The sequence below is a fragment of the Diplotaxodon limnothrissa genome, linkage group LG11, assembly GCF_057381915.1.
Source record: "Diplotaxodon limnothrissa isolate DT_005_m linkage group LG11, D_limnothrissa_male_GT1.1, whole genome shotgun sequence".
Classification (NCBI taxonomy): Eukaryota; Metazoa; Chordata; class Actinopteri; order Cichliformes; family Cichlidae; genus Diplotaxodon; species Diplotaxodon limnothrissa.
Window position 1 is genome coordinate 168,498 of NC_140606.1, and position 13,978 is coordinate 182,475.

Below are 13,978 nucleotides of genomic sequence, written 5' to 3' on the forward strand. Positions count from 1 at the left end.
ACCCTCAGCTCAGCCTCCAGAGTCACCCTCAGCTCAGCCTCCAGAGTCACCCTCAGTTCAGCCTCCAGAGTCACCCTCAGTTCAGCCTCCAGAGCCACCCGTGTCCCTTTCAGTTCGGTCTCCAGAGCCACCCGTGTCCCTTTCAGTTCAGTCTCCAGAGCCACCCGTGTCCCTTTCAGTTCAGTCTCCAGTAGCTCCAGTGCCGCCTGTAGCGCAGGCCCCTGTAGCTCCAGTGCCGCCAGTAGCTCAGGCCCCCGTAGCTCCAGTGCCGCCTGTAGCTCAGGCCCCAGTAGCTCCAGTGCCCCCGCTACCCGTAGCTCTGGCTCCAGTATTACCAGTTTCACTCATTCACTCCATGCAGGGAGAAAGTCTAATTTCAACTCAAGGTGCTTTTCATAGTTTAGCCGCCATTGGCAAAGTTTGCTGCTCCAGGGCTTCCCCAGAGGCTAGGTCTCAGTCCCCAGCTAATTCTGGACCCCTGAAGTTTAAGCAGCCACCTGAGAACTGCACCATGTCAGCGTTGCCTGGGCAGAGCCAGTGCTCAGTGCATCGCCAGTCGCCTTTGTGTCAGCTAGTGGCCTCCATGACTGCTGGCTTAGTGATGACCTCTGCTGGAGGGTCCGTTGGACCGCTCCGGTCTTCGTCTCTAGTCTCCGCTGGAGGGTCCGAGGGACCGCTCCGGCCTTCGTCTCTAGTCTCCGCTGGAGGGTCCGAGGGACCGCTCCGGCCTTCGTCTCCTGTCTCCGCTGGAGGGTCCGAGGGACCACTCCGGCCTTCGTCTCCTGTTTCCGCTGGAGGGTCCGAGGGACCGCTCCGGCCTTCGTCTCCTGTCTCCGCTGGAGGGTCCGAGGGACCGCTCCGGCCCTTGCTTCCTGCCTCGTCAGCTGGAGGGCTCGAGGAGTCCGTCCAGCTTCCTGCCTCATCAGCTGGGGGGCCCGAGGAGCCCGTCCAGCCGCCGGCTGCGGCTTCATCAACCTCGCCTGCTGCAGCTTCATCATCATCCTCGCCTGCTGCAGCTTCATCATCCTCGCCTGGTCCAGCCGCAGAATCTTCCGCCTCGTCTGGTCCAGCCGCAGAGTCTTCCGCCTTGTCTGGTCCAGCTGCAGAGTCTTCCGCCGAGTCTGGTCCAGCCGCAGAGTCTTCCGCCGAGTCTTCCGCCGAGTCTGGTCCAGCCGCAGAGTCTTCCGCCGAATCTGGCCCAGCCTCCGTGCCTTCAGCCTCGCCTGGCCCAGCCTCCGTGCCTTCAGCCTCGCCTGGCCCAGCTTCGTTTGGGTCTGGAGCTAAACGGCCGTTTTCTAGACCACTGGCTAGGCCACTGGCCGGGCGCCATCACCGTCGTGGGCGGCCCCCGGACCCTCTTCGCCTGAGCGGCCGCCGTTGCCTTCCGCACGGCCAGCCCCCGGACCAGCGCTGTCGCCGTTGCCTTCCGCACGGTCGGCCTCCCGAACTGTGTCCACGTCGCCGCCGTTGCCGTCCGCACGGTCGGCCCCCTGACCTGTTTGGACTCCTGAGCTGTCGGCCCCCTGGCCGGCCCCCTGAGCTCTTCTGTCTTGGACTCCTGTGCTGTCGGCCCCCTGGCCGGCCCCCTGAACTCTTCTGTTTTGGACTCTTGGGCTATGGTGTGTTTCGTTTCATTGGTTTTTTTGGTTTTGGACTCGTGTTTTGTTTTTCTTTTTGTCTTTTGACCTTCTGGTGCTCCTGTTTTGTTTTGCCCGTTTTGCTGCGCCTGCCCGTGTAAGATAACAACTGTTTCCGTGTAAGATAACGCCTGTTTCCGGCGCCTGGCCTTGTAAGATAACGCCTGCTTCCCGCGTCTGCCCGTGAAAGATAAAGCCTGTTTCCCGCGCCTGCCCGTCTAAGTTAACGCCTGTTTGACGCGCCTGCCCGTGTAAGATAACGACTGTTTCCCGCGCCTGCCTGTGTCAGATAACGCCTGTTTGACGCGCCTGCCCGTGTAAGTTAACGACTGTTTCCCGCGCCTGCCCGTGTAAGATGACGCCTTTTTCCGTGTAAGATAACGACTGTTTCCCGCGCCTGCCTGTGTCAGATAACGCCTGTTTCCCGATCCTGCCCGTGTCAGATAACGCCTGTTTCCCGCGCCTGCCCTTGTAAGATAATGCCTGTTTCCGTGTAAGAAAACGCCTGTTTCCCGCGCCTGCCCTTATAAGATAACACCTGTTTCCCACACCTGCCCGTGTAAGATGACACCTGTTTCTGTGTAAGATAACGCCTGTTTCCCGCGCCTGCCCTTGTAAGATAACGCCTGTTTCCCGCTCCTGCCCGTGTAAGATAACGACTGTTTCCAGCGCCTGCCGGTGTCAGATAACGACTGTTTCCAGCTCCTGCCGGTGTCAGATAACGCCTGTTTCCCGCGCCTGCCCTTGTAAGATAATGCCTGTTTCCGTGTAAGAAAACGCCTGTTTCCCGCGCCTGCCCTTATAAGATAATGCCTGTTTCCCGCACCTGCCCGTGTAAGATGACGCCTGTTTCCGTGTAAGATGACGCCTGTTTCCATATAAGATAACGCCTGTTTCCTGCGCCTACCTGTGTAAGATGATGCCTGTTTCCCGCTCCTGCCCGTGCAAGTTAACGTCTGTTTCCCGCGCCTGGCCATGTAAGATAACGCCTGTTTCCCGCGCCTACCCTTGGAAGATGACGCCTGTTTCCCGATCCTGCCCGTGTAAGATAACGCCTGTTTCCCCCCGCCTGCCCGTGTAACATAACGACTGTTTCCGTGTAAGATAACGACTGTTTCCCGCTCCTGCCGGTGTCAGATAACGCCTTTTTGGTGCGCCTGCCCGTGTACGACAACGCCTGTTTCCCGCGCCTGCCCGTGTAAGATAACGCCTGTTTCCCGCACCTGACCGTGTAAGATAACGCCTGTTTCCCGCGCCTGACCTTATAAGATAATGCCTGCTTCCCGCGCCTGCCCTTGTCAGATAACGCTCTTTTGCTGCGCCTGCCCGTGTACGATAACGCCTGTTTCCCGTGCCTGCCCGTGTAAGATAACGCCTGTTTCCGTGCAAGACAGCGCCTGTTTCCCGCGCCTGCCCGTGTAAGATAACGCCTGTTTCCGAGTAAGATAACTACTGTTTCCCGCGCCTGCCGGTGTCAGATGACGCCTGTTTGCTGCGCCTGCCCGTGTAAGATGACACCTGTTACCTGTGCCTGCCCGTGTAAGATTACCACTGTTTCCCGCGCCTGCCTGTGTAAGATGACTCCTGTTTGCCGCGCCTGCCCATGTCAGATAACTCATGTTTCCCGCGCCTGCCCTTGTATGACAGCGCCTGATTCCCGCGCCTGCCCGTGTAAGATTACGCCTGTTTCCGTGTAAGAAAACGCCTGTTTCCCGCGCCTGCCCTTATAAGATAACACCTGTTTCCCGCACCTGCCCGTGTAAGATGACACCTGTTTCTGTGTAAGATAACGCCTGTTTCCCGCTCCTGCCCGTGTAAGATAACGACTGTTTCCAGTGCCTGCCGGTGTCAGATAACGACTGTTTCCAGCTCCTGCCGGTGTCAGATAACGCCTGTTTCCCGCGCCTGCCCTTGTAAGATAATGCCTGTTTCCGTGTAAGAAAACGCCTGTTTCCCGCGCCTGCCCTTATAAGATAATGCCTGTTTCCGTGTAAGATAACGACTGTTTCCCGCTCCTGCCGGTGTCAGATAACGCCTTTTTAGTGCGCCTGCCCGTGTACGACAACGCCTGTTTCCCGCGCCTGCCCGTGTAAGATAACGCCTGTTTCCCGCACCTGACCGTGTAAGATAACGCCTGTTTCCCGCGCCTGACCTTGTAAGATAACGCCTGCTTCCCGCACACCAATGTACCAAGGTTCCGGAATGTTCGGAATTCCGGAATGCACAAAGGTTCCGGAATGTTCGGAATTCCGGAATGTTCGGAATTCCGGAATGTTCAGAGTTCCGGAATGTTCAGAGTTCCGGAATGCACCAAGGTTCCGGAATGTTCGGAATTCCGGAATGTTCAGAGTTCCGGAATGTTCAGAGTTCCGGAATGTTCAGAATTCCTGAATGCACCAAGGTTCCGGAATGTTCGGAATTCCGGAATGTTCAGAGTTCCGGAATGTTCAGAGTTCCGGAATGTTCAGAGTTCCGGAATGCACCAAGGTTCCGGAATGTTCGGAATTCCGGAATGTTCAGAGTTCCGGAATGCACCAAGGTTCCTGAATGCACCAAGGTTCCGGAATGTTCGGAATTCCGGAATGTTCAGAGTTCCGGAATGTTCAGAGTTCCGGAATGTTCAGAGTTCCGGAATGCACCAAGGTTCCGGAATGTTCGGAATTCCGGAATGTTCAGAGTTCCGGAATGCACCAAGGTTCCGGAATGCACCAAGGTTCCGGAATGTTCGGAATTCCGGAATGTTCAGAGTTCCGGAATGCACCAAGGTTCCGGAATGTTCGGAATTCCGGAATGTTCAGAGTTCCGGAATGTTCAGAGTTCCGGAATGCACCAAGGTTCCGGAATGTTCGGAATTCCGGAATGTTCAGAGTTCCGGAATGTTCGGAATTCCGGAATGTACCAAGGTTCCGGAATGTTCGGAATTCCGGAATGTACCGAGGTTCCGGAATGTTCGGAATTCCGGAATGTACCGAGGTTCCGGAATGTTCAGAGTTCCGGAATGCACAAAGGTTCTGGAATGTTCAGAGTTCCGGAATGCATCAAGGTTCCGGAATGTTCGGAATTCCGGAATGTTCAGAGTTCCGGAATGCATCAAGGTTCCGGAATGTTCGGAATTCCGGAATGTTCAGAGTTCCGGAATGTTCGGAATTCCGGAATGTACCAAGGTTCCGGAATGTTCGGAATTCCGGAATGTACCAAGGTTCCGGAATGTTCAGAGTTCCGGAATGCACAAAGGTTCTGGAATGTTCAGAGTTCCGGAATGCACCAAGGTTCCGGAATGCACAAAGGTTCCGGAATGTTCGGAATTCCGGAATGTTCGGAATTCCGGAATGTTCAGAGTTCCGGAATGTTCAGAGTTCCGGAATGCACCAAGGTTCCGGAATGTTCGGAATTCCGGAATGTTCAGAGTTCCGGAATGCACCAAGGTTCCGGAATGTTCGGAATTCCGGAATGTTCAGAGTTCCGGAATGTTCAGAGTTCCGGAATGCACCAAGGTTCCGGAATGTTCAGAGTTCCGGAATGCACCAAGGTTCCGGAATGTTTGGAATTCCGGAATGTTCAGAGTTCCGGAATGTTTGGAGCTCCGGAATGTTCAGAGTTCCGGAATGCACCAAGGTTCCGGAATGTTCGGAATTCCGGAATGTTCAGAGTTCCGGAATGTTCAGAGTTCCGGAATGTTCAGAGTTCCGGAATGGTCAGAGTTCCGGAATGTTCGGAATTCCGGAATGTACCAAGGTTCCGGAATGCACCAAGGTTCCGGAATGCACAAAGGTTCCGGAATGTTCGGAATTCCGGAATGTTCAGAGTTCCGGAATGTTCAGAGTTCCGGAATGCACCAAGGTTCCGGAATGTTCAGAGTTCCGGAATATTCAGAGTTCCGGAATGTTCAGAGTTCCGGAATGCACCAAGGTTCCGGAATGTTCGGAATTCCGGAATGTTCAGAGTTCCGGAATGCACCAAGGTTCCGGAATGTTCGGAATTCCGGAATGTTCAGAGTTCCGGAATGCACCAAGGTTCCGGAATGCACAAAGGTTCCGGAATGTTCGGAATTCCGGAATGTTCAGAGTTCCGGAATGTTCAGAGTTCCGGAATGCACCAAGGTTCCGGAATGTTCGAAATTCCGGAATGTTCAGCGTTCCGGAATGCACAAAGGTTCCGGAATGTTCGGAATTCCGGAATGTTCAGAGTTCCGGAATGTTCGGAATTCCGGAATGTTCAGAGTTCCGGAATGTTCAGAGTTCCGGAATGCACCAAGGTTCCAGAATGCACAAAGGTTCCGGAATGTTCAGAGTTCCGGAATGTTCAGAGTTCGGGAATGCACCAAGGTTCCGGAATGTTCGGAATTCCGGAATGTTCAGAGTTCCGGAATGTTCGGAATTCCGGAATGTACCAAGGTTCCGGAATGTTCGGAATTCCGGAATGTACCGAGGTTCCGGAATGTTCGGAATTCCGGAATGTACCGAAGTTCCGGAATGTTCAGAGTTCCGGAATGCACAAAGGTTCTGGAATGTTCAGAGTTCCGGAATGCATCAAGGTTCCGGAATGTTCGGAATTCCGGAATGTTCAGAGTTCCGGAATGCATCAAGGTTCCGGAATGTTCGGAATTCCGGAATGTTCAGAGTTCCGGAATGTTCGGAATTCCGGAATGTACCAAGGTTCCGGAATGTTCGGAATTCCGGAATGTACCAAGGTTCCGGAATGTTCAGAGTTCCGGAATGCACAAAGGTTCTGGAATGTTCAGAGTTCCGGAATGCACCAAGGTTCCGGAATGCACAAAGGTTCCGGAATGTTCGGAATTCCGGAATGTTCGGAATTCCGGAATGTTCAGAGTTCCGGAATGTTCAGAGTTCCGGAATGCACCAAGGTTCCGGAATGTTCGGAATTCCGGAATGTTCAGAGTTCCGGAATGCACCAAGGTTCCGGAATGTTCGGAATTCCGGAATGTTCAGAGTTCCGGAATGTTCAGAGTTCCGGAATGCACCAAGGTTCCGGAATGTTCAGAGTTCCGGAATGCACCAAGGTTCCGGAATGTTTGGAATTCCGGAATGTTCAGAGTTCCGGAATGTTTGGAGCTCCGGAATGTTCAGAGTTCCGGAATGCACCAAGGTTCCGGAATGTTCGGAATTCCGGAATGTTCAGAGTTCCGGAATGTTCAGAGTTCCGGAATGTTCAGAGTTCCGGAATGGTCAGAGTTCCGGAATGTTCGGAATTCCGGAATGTACCAAGGTTCCGGAATGCACCAAGGTTCCGGAATGCACAAAGGTTCCGGAATGTTCGGAATTCCGGAATGTTCAGAGTTCCGGAATGTTCAGAGTTCCGGAATGTTCAGAGTTCCGGAATATTCAGAGTTCCGGAATGTTCAGAGTTCCGGAATGCACCAAGGTTCCGGAATGCACCAAGGTTACGGAATGTTCGGAATTCCGGAATGTTCAGAGTTCCGGAATGCACCAAGGTTCCGGAATGTTCGGAATTCCGGAATGTTCAGAGTTCCGGAATGCACCAAGGTTCCGGAATGTTCGGAATTCCGGAATGTTCAGAGGTTCCGGAATGTTCGGAATTCCGGAATGTTCAGAGTTCCGGAATGTTCAGAGTTCCGGAATGCACCAAGGTTCCGGAATGTTCAGAGTTCCGGAATATTCAGAGTTCCGGAATGCACCAAGGTTCCGGAATGTTCGGAATTCCGGAATGTTCAGAGTTCCGGAATGTTCAGAGTTCCGGAATGCACCAAGGTTCCGGAATGTTCAGAGTTCCGGAATATTCAGAGTTCCGGAATGCACCAAGGTTCCGGAATGTTCGGAATTCCGGAATGTTCAGTTCCGGAATGCACCAAGGTTCCGGAATGCACAAAGGTTCCGGAATGTTCGGAATTCCGGAATGTTCAGAGTTCCGGAATGTTCGGAATTCCGGAATGTACCAAGGTTCCGGAATGTTCAGAGTTCCGGAATGTTTGGAGTTCCGGAATGCACCAAGGTTCCGGAATGTTCGGAATTCCGGAATGTTCAGAGTTCCGGAATGCACCAAGGTTCCGGAATGTTCGGAATTCCAGAATGTTCAGAGTTCCGGAATGCACCAAGGTTCCGGAATGTTCGGAATTCCGGAATGTTCGGAATTCCGGAATGTTCAGAGTTCCGGAATGTTCAGAGTTCCGGAATGTTCAGAGTTCCGGAATGCACCAAGGTTCCGGAATGTTCAGAGTTCCGGAATGCACCAAGGTTCCGGAATGTTCAGAGTTCCGGAATGCACCAAGGTTCCGGAATGTTCGGAATTCCGGAATGTTCAGAGTTCCGGAATGTTCGGAATTCCGGAATGTACCAAGATTCCGGAATGTTCAGAGTTCCGGAATGCACCAAGGTTCCGGAATGTTCAGAGTTCCGGAATGCACCAAGGTTCCGGAATGTTCAGAGTTCCGGAATGCACCAAGGTTCCGGAATGTTCAGAGTTCCGGAATGCACCAAGGTTCCGGAATGTTCGGAATTCCGGAATGTTCAGAGTTCCGGAATGCACCAAGGTTCCGGAATGCACCAATGTTCCGGAATGTTCGGAATTCCGGAATGTTCAGAGTTCCGGAATGCACCAAGGTTCCGGAATGTTCGGAATTCCGGAATGTTCAGAGTTCCAGAATGCACCAAGGTTCCTGAATTCAGAGTTCCGGAATGCACCAAGGTTCCGGAATGTTCAGAGTTCCGGAATGTTCAGAGTTCCGGAATGTTCAGAGTTCCGGAATGCACCAAGGTTCCGGAATGCACAAAGGTTCCGGAATGTTTAGAGTTCCGGAATGTTCAGAGTTTCGGAATGCACAAAGGTTCCGGAATGCACAAAGGTTCCGGAATGTTCAGAGTTCCGGAATGCACCAAGGTTCCGGAATTTTCGGAATTCCGGAATGTTCAGAGTTCCGGAATGTTCAGAGTTCCGGAATGCACCAAGGTTCCGGAATTTTCGGAATTCCGGAATGTTCAGAGTTCCGGAATGTTCAGAGTCCCGGAATGCACCAAGGTTCCGGAATGTTCAGAGTTCCGGAATGTTCAGAGTTCCGGAATGCACCAAGGTTCCGGAATGTTCGGAATTCCGGAATGCACCAAGGTTCCGGAATGTTCGGAATACCGGAATGTTCAGAGTTCCGGAATGTTTGGAGTTCCGGAATGCACCAAGGTTCCGGAATGTTCAGAGTTCCGGAATGCACCAAGGTTCCGGAATTCAGAGTTCCGGAATGCACCAAGGTTCCGGAATTTTCGGAATTCCGGAATGTTCAGAGTTCCGGAATGTTTGGAGTTCCGGAATGCACCAAGGTTCCGGAATGTTCGGAATTCCGGAATGTTCAGAGTTCCGGAATGCACCAAGGTTCCGGAATGTTCGGAATTCCGGAATGTTCAGAGTTCCGGAATGTTCAGAGTTCCGGAATGCACCAAGGTTCCGGAATGTTCGGAATTCCGGAATGTTCAGAGTTCCGGAATGTTCAGAGTTCCGGAATGTTCAGTGTTCCGGAATGCACCAAGGTTCGGAATTCCGGAATGTTCAGAGTTCCGGAATGCACCAAGGTTCCGGAATTTTCGGAATTCCGGAATGTTCAGAGTTCCGGAATGTTCAGAGTCCCGGAATGCACCAAGGTTCCGCAATGTTCAGAGTTCCGGAATGTTCAGAGTTCCGGAATGCACCAAGGTTCGGAATTCCGGAATGTTCAGAGTTCCGGAATGCACCAAGGTTCCGGAATTTTCGGAATTCCGGAATGTTCAGAGTTCCGGAATGTTCAGAGTCCCGGAATGCACCAAGGTTCCGGAATGTTCGGAATTCCGGAATGTTCAGAGTTCCGGAATGTTTGGAGTTCCGGAATGCACCAAGGTTCCGGAATGTTCAGAGTTCCGGAATGCACCAAGGTTCCGGAATTCAGAGTTCCGGAATGCACCAAGGTTCCGGAATTTTCGGAATTCCGGAATGTTCAGAGTTCCGGAATGTTTGGAGTTCCGGAATGCACCAAGGTTCCGGAATGTTCGGAATTCCGGAATGTTCAGAGTTCCGGAATGCACCAAGGTTCCGGAATGTTCGGAATTCCGGAATGTTCAGAGTTCCGGAATGTTCAGAGTTCCGGAATGCACCAAGGTTCCGGAATGTTCGGAATTCCGGAATGTTCAGAGTTCCGGAATGTTCAGAGTTCCGGAATGCACCAAGGTTCCAGAATGCACAAAGGTTCCGGAATGTTCAGAGTTCCGGAATGTTCAGAGTTCGGGAATGCACCAAGGTTCCGGAATGTTCGGAATTCCAGAATGTTCAGAGTTCCGGAATGCACCAAGGTTCCGGAATGTTCGGAATTCCGGAATGTTCGGAATTCCGGAATGTTCAGAGTTCCGGAATGCACAAAGGTTCCGGAATGTTTAGAGTTCCGGAATGTTCAGAGTTCCGGAATGCACCAAGGTTCCGGAATGTTCGGAATTCCGGAATGTTCAGAGTTCCGGAATGCACCAAGGTTCCGGAATGTTCGGAATTCCGGAATGTTCGGAATTCCGGAATGTTCAGAGTTCCGGAATGCACCAAGGTTCCGGAATTTTCGGAATTCCGGAATGTTCAGAGTTCCGGAATGCACCAAGGTTCCGGAATGCACAAAGGTTCCGGAATGTTTAGAGTTCCGGAATGTTCAGAGTTCCGGAATGCACCAAGGTTCCGGAATGTTCAGAGTTCCGGAATGCACCAAGGTTCCGGAATTCAGAGTTCCGGAATGCACCAAGGTTCCGGAATTTTCGGAATTCCGGAATGTTCAGAGTTCCGGAATGTTTGGAGTTCCGGAATGCACCAAGGTTCCGGAATGTTCGGAATTCCGGAATGTTCAGAGTTCCGGAATGTTCAGAGTTCCGGAATGCACCAAGGTTCCGGAATGCACAAAGGTTCCGGAATGTTCAGAGTTCCGGAATGTTCAGAGTTCGGGAATGCACCAAGGTTCCGGAATGTTCGGAATTCCAGAATGTTCAGAGTTCCGGAATGTTCAGAGTTCCGGAATGTTCAGAGTTCCGGAATGCACCAAGGTTCCGGAATGCACAAAAGTTCCGGAATGTTCAGAGTTCCGGAATGTTCAGAGTTCCGGAATGCACCAAGGTTCCGGAATGTTCGGAATTCCGGAATGTTCGGAATTCCGGAATGTTCAGAGTTCCGGAATGCACCAAGGTTCCGGAATGTTCGGAATTCCGGAATGTTCAGAGTTCCGGAATGCACCAAGGTTCCGGAATGTTCGGAATTCCGGAATGTTCGGAATTCCGGAATGTTCAGAGTTCCGGAATGCACCAAGGTTCCGGAATGTTCGGAATTCCGGAATGTTCAGAGTTCCGGAATGTTCAGAGTTCCGGAATGTTCAGAGTTCCGGAATGCACCAAGGTTCCGGAATGCACAAAGGTTCCGGAATGTTTAGAGTTCCGGAATGTTCAGAGTTCCGGAATGCACCAAGGTTCCGGAATTTTCGGAATTCCGGAATGTTCAGAGTTCCGGAATGTTCAGAGTTCCGGAATGCACCAAGGTTCCGGAATGCACAAAGGTTCCGGAATGTTCAGAGTTCCGGAATGTTCAGAGTTCCGGAATGCACCAAGGTTCCGGAATGTTCGGAATTCCGGAATGTTCAGAGTTCCGGAATGCACCAAGGTTCCGGAATGTTCGGAATTCCGGAATGTCCAGAGTTCGGGAATGCACCAAGGTTCCGGAATGCACAAAGGTTCCGGAATGTTCAGAGTTCCGGAATGTTCAGAGTTCCGGAATGCACCAAGGTTCCGGAATGTTCAGAGTTCCGGAATGCACCAAGGTTCCGGAATTCAGAGTTCCGGAATGCACCAAGGTTCCGGAATTTTCGGAATTCCGGAATGTTCAGAGTTCCGGAATGTTTGGAGTTCCGGAATGCACCAAGGTTCCGGAATGTTCGGAATTCCGGAATGTTCAGAGTTCCGGAATGTTCAGAGTTCCGGAATGCACCAAGGTTCCGGAATGCACAAAGGTTCCGGAATGTTCAGAGTTCCGGAATGTTCAGAGTTCGGGAATGCACCAAGGTTCCGGAATGTTCGGAATTCCAGAATGTTCAGAGTTCCGGAATGTTCAGAGTTCCGGAATGTTCAGAGTTCCGGAATGCACCAAGGTTCCGGAATGCACAAAAGTTCCGGAATGTTCAGAGTTCCGGAATGTTCAGAGTTCCGGAATGCACCAAGGTTCCGGAATGTTCGGAATTCCGGAATGTTCGGAATTCCGGAATGTTCAGAGTTCCGGAATGCACCAAGGTTCCGGAATGTTCGGAATTCCGGAATGTTCAGAGTTCCGGAATGCACCAAGGTTCCGGAATGTTCGGAATTCCGGAATGTTCGGAATTCCGGAATGTTCAGAGTTCCGGAATGCACCAAGGTTCCGGAATGTTCGGAATTCCGGAATGTTCAGAGTTCCGGAATGTTCAGAGTTCCGGAATGTTCAGAGTTCCGGAATGCACCAAGGTTCCGGAATGCACAAAGGTTCCGGAATGTTTAGAGTTCCGGAATGTTCAGAGTTCCGGAATGCACCAAGGTTCCGGAATGTTCGGAATTCCGGAATGTTCAGAGTTCCGGAATGTTCAGAGTTCCGGAATGCACCAAGGTTCCGGAATGCACAAAGGTTCCGGAATGTTCAGAGTTCCGGAATGTTCAGAGTTCCGGAATGCACCAAGGTTCCGGAATGTTCGGAATTCCGGAATGTTCAGAGTTCCGGAATGCACCAAGGTTCCGGAATGTTCGGAATTCCGGAATGTCCAGAGTTCCGGAATGCACCAAGGTTCGGGAATGTTCAGAGTTCCGGAATGCACCAAGGTTCCGGAATGTTCGGAATTCCGGAATGTACCAAGGTTCCGGAATGTTCAGAGTTCCGGAATGCACCAAGGTTCCGGAATGTTCGGAATTCCGGAATGTTCAGAGTTCCGAAATGTTTGGAGTTCCGGAATGCACCAAGGTTCCGGAATGTTAAGAGTTCCGGAATGCACCAAGGTTCCGGAATGTTCGGAATTCCGGAATGTTCAGAGTTCCGGAATGCACCAAGGTTCCGGAATGTTCAGAATTCCGGAATGAACCAAGGTTCTGGAATGTTCAGAGTTCCGGAATGCATCAAGGTTCCGGAATGTTCGGAATTCCGGAATGTTAAGAGTTCCGGAATGCACCAAGGTTCCGGAACATTCCGGAACCTTGGTGCATTCCGGAACTCTGAACACTCCGGAACCTTGGTGCATTCCGGAATTCTGAACATTCCGGAATTCCGAACATTCCGGAATGCACAAAGGTTCCGGAATGCACAAAGGTTCCGGAATGTTAAGAGTTCCGGAATGCACCAAGGTTCCGGAATTCAGAGTTCCGGAATGCACCAAGGTTCCGGAATTTTCGGAATTCCGGAATGTTCAGAGTTCCGGAATGTTCAGAGTTCCGGAATGCACCAAGGTTCCGGAATGTTCGGAATTCCGGAATGTACCAAGGTTCCGGAATGCACCAAGGTTCCGGAATGTTCGGAATTCCGGAATGTTCAGAGTTCCGGAATGTTCAGAGTTCCGGAATGCACCAAGGTTCCGGAATGTTCGGAATTCCGGAATGCACCAAGGTTCCGGAATGTTCGGAATTCCGGAATGTTCAGAGTTCCGGACTGTTTGGAGTTCCGGAATGCACCAAGGTTCCGGAATTCAGAGTTCCGGAATGCACCAAGGTTCCGGAATTTTCGGAATTCCGGAATGTTCAGAGTTCCGGAATGTTCAGAGTTCCGGGCACAAGCGTCTCTGCTCAAACTACAGTTGGCGGAGGCCAGAAACAAAGCCTGCGAAAAGAAAAAAGAGGAAAAAGAAAAAACAGAAAAAATGATGATAGTTGCGACCCAGCCTGGTCCTGGGCCTGAATGGCCAGATAGTGGCCCGGGTCCCTGCACTAATGACGGATGGCCCGCCAATGCACCAAGGCAGAACCAACCCACAGGGAATTGGGGAACCGGTGGATCGTACAGAGGGCGTGGTGGCTCAGTGGAGGGAGTACTAAGAGCTCGTAACACGGGGAATCTCAGCAGTGTGCCTTGGAATGTCTGTTGGAGGTGTGGAGCAGAGGGTCATTGGAGCAGAAATTGCCCAGAACGTCGTCAGAACAATCAAAGAAGAGGCTACCAATCCCAGGCACGTGGAGCTCCAAGAGCAAGAGATGGCTATAGGGGAGCATATCAGGCCCCAAACCCGAGTGCAGCACCAGCCGCGCAGTATCCAGTGGCTGACTGGAGGGAGGACCAGTACTGAAGGGACCCGGAGGGACCAAACAGCATGGAAATGGCAGATCCCATGCTGTCAATGACTGTAGAAGGGACAGAATTGCCCTTCTTAGTGGACACTGGAG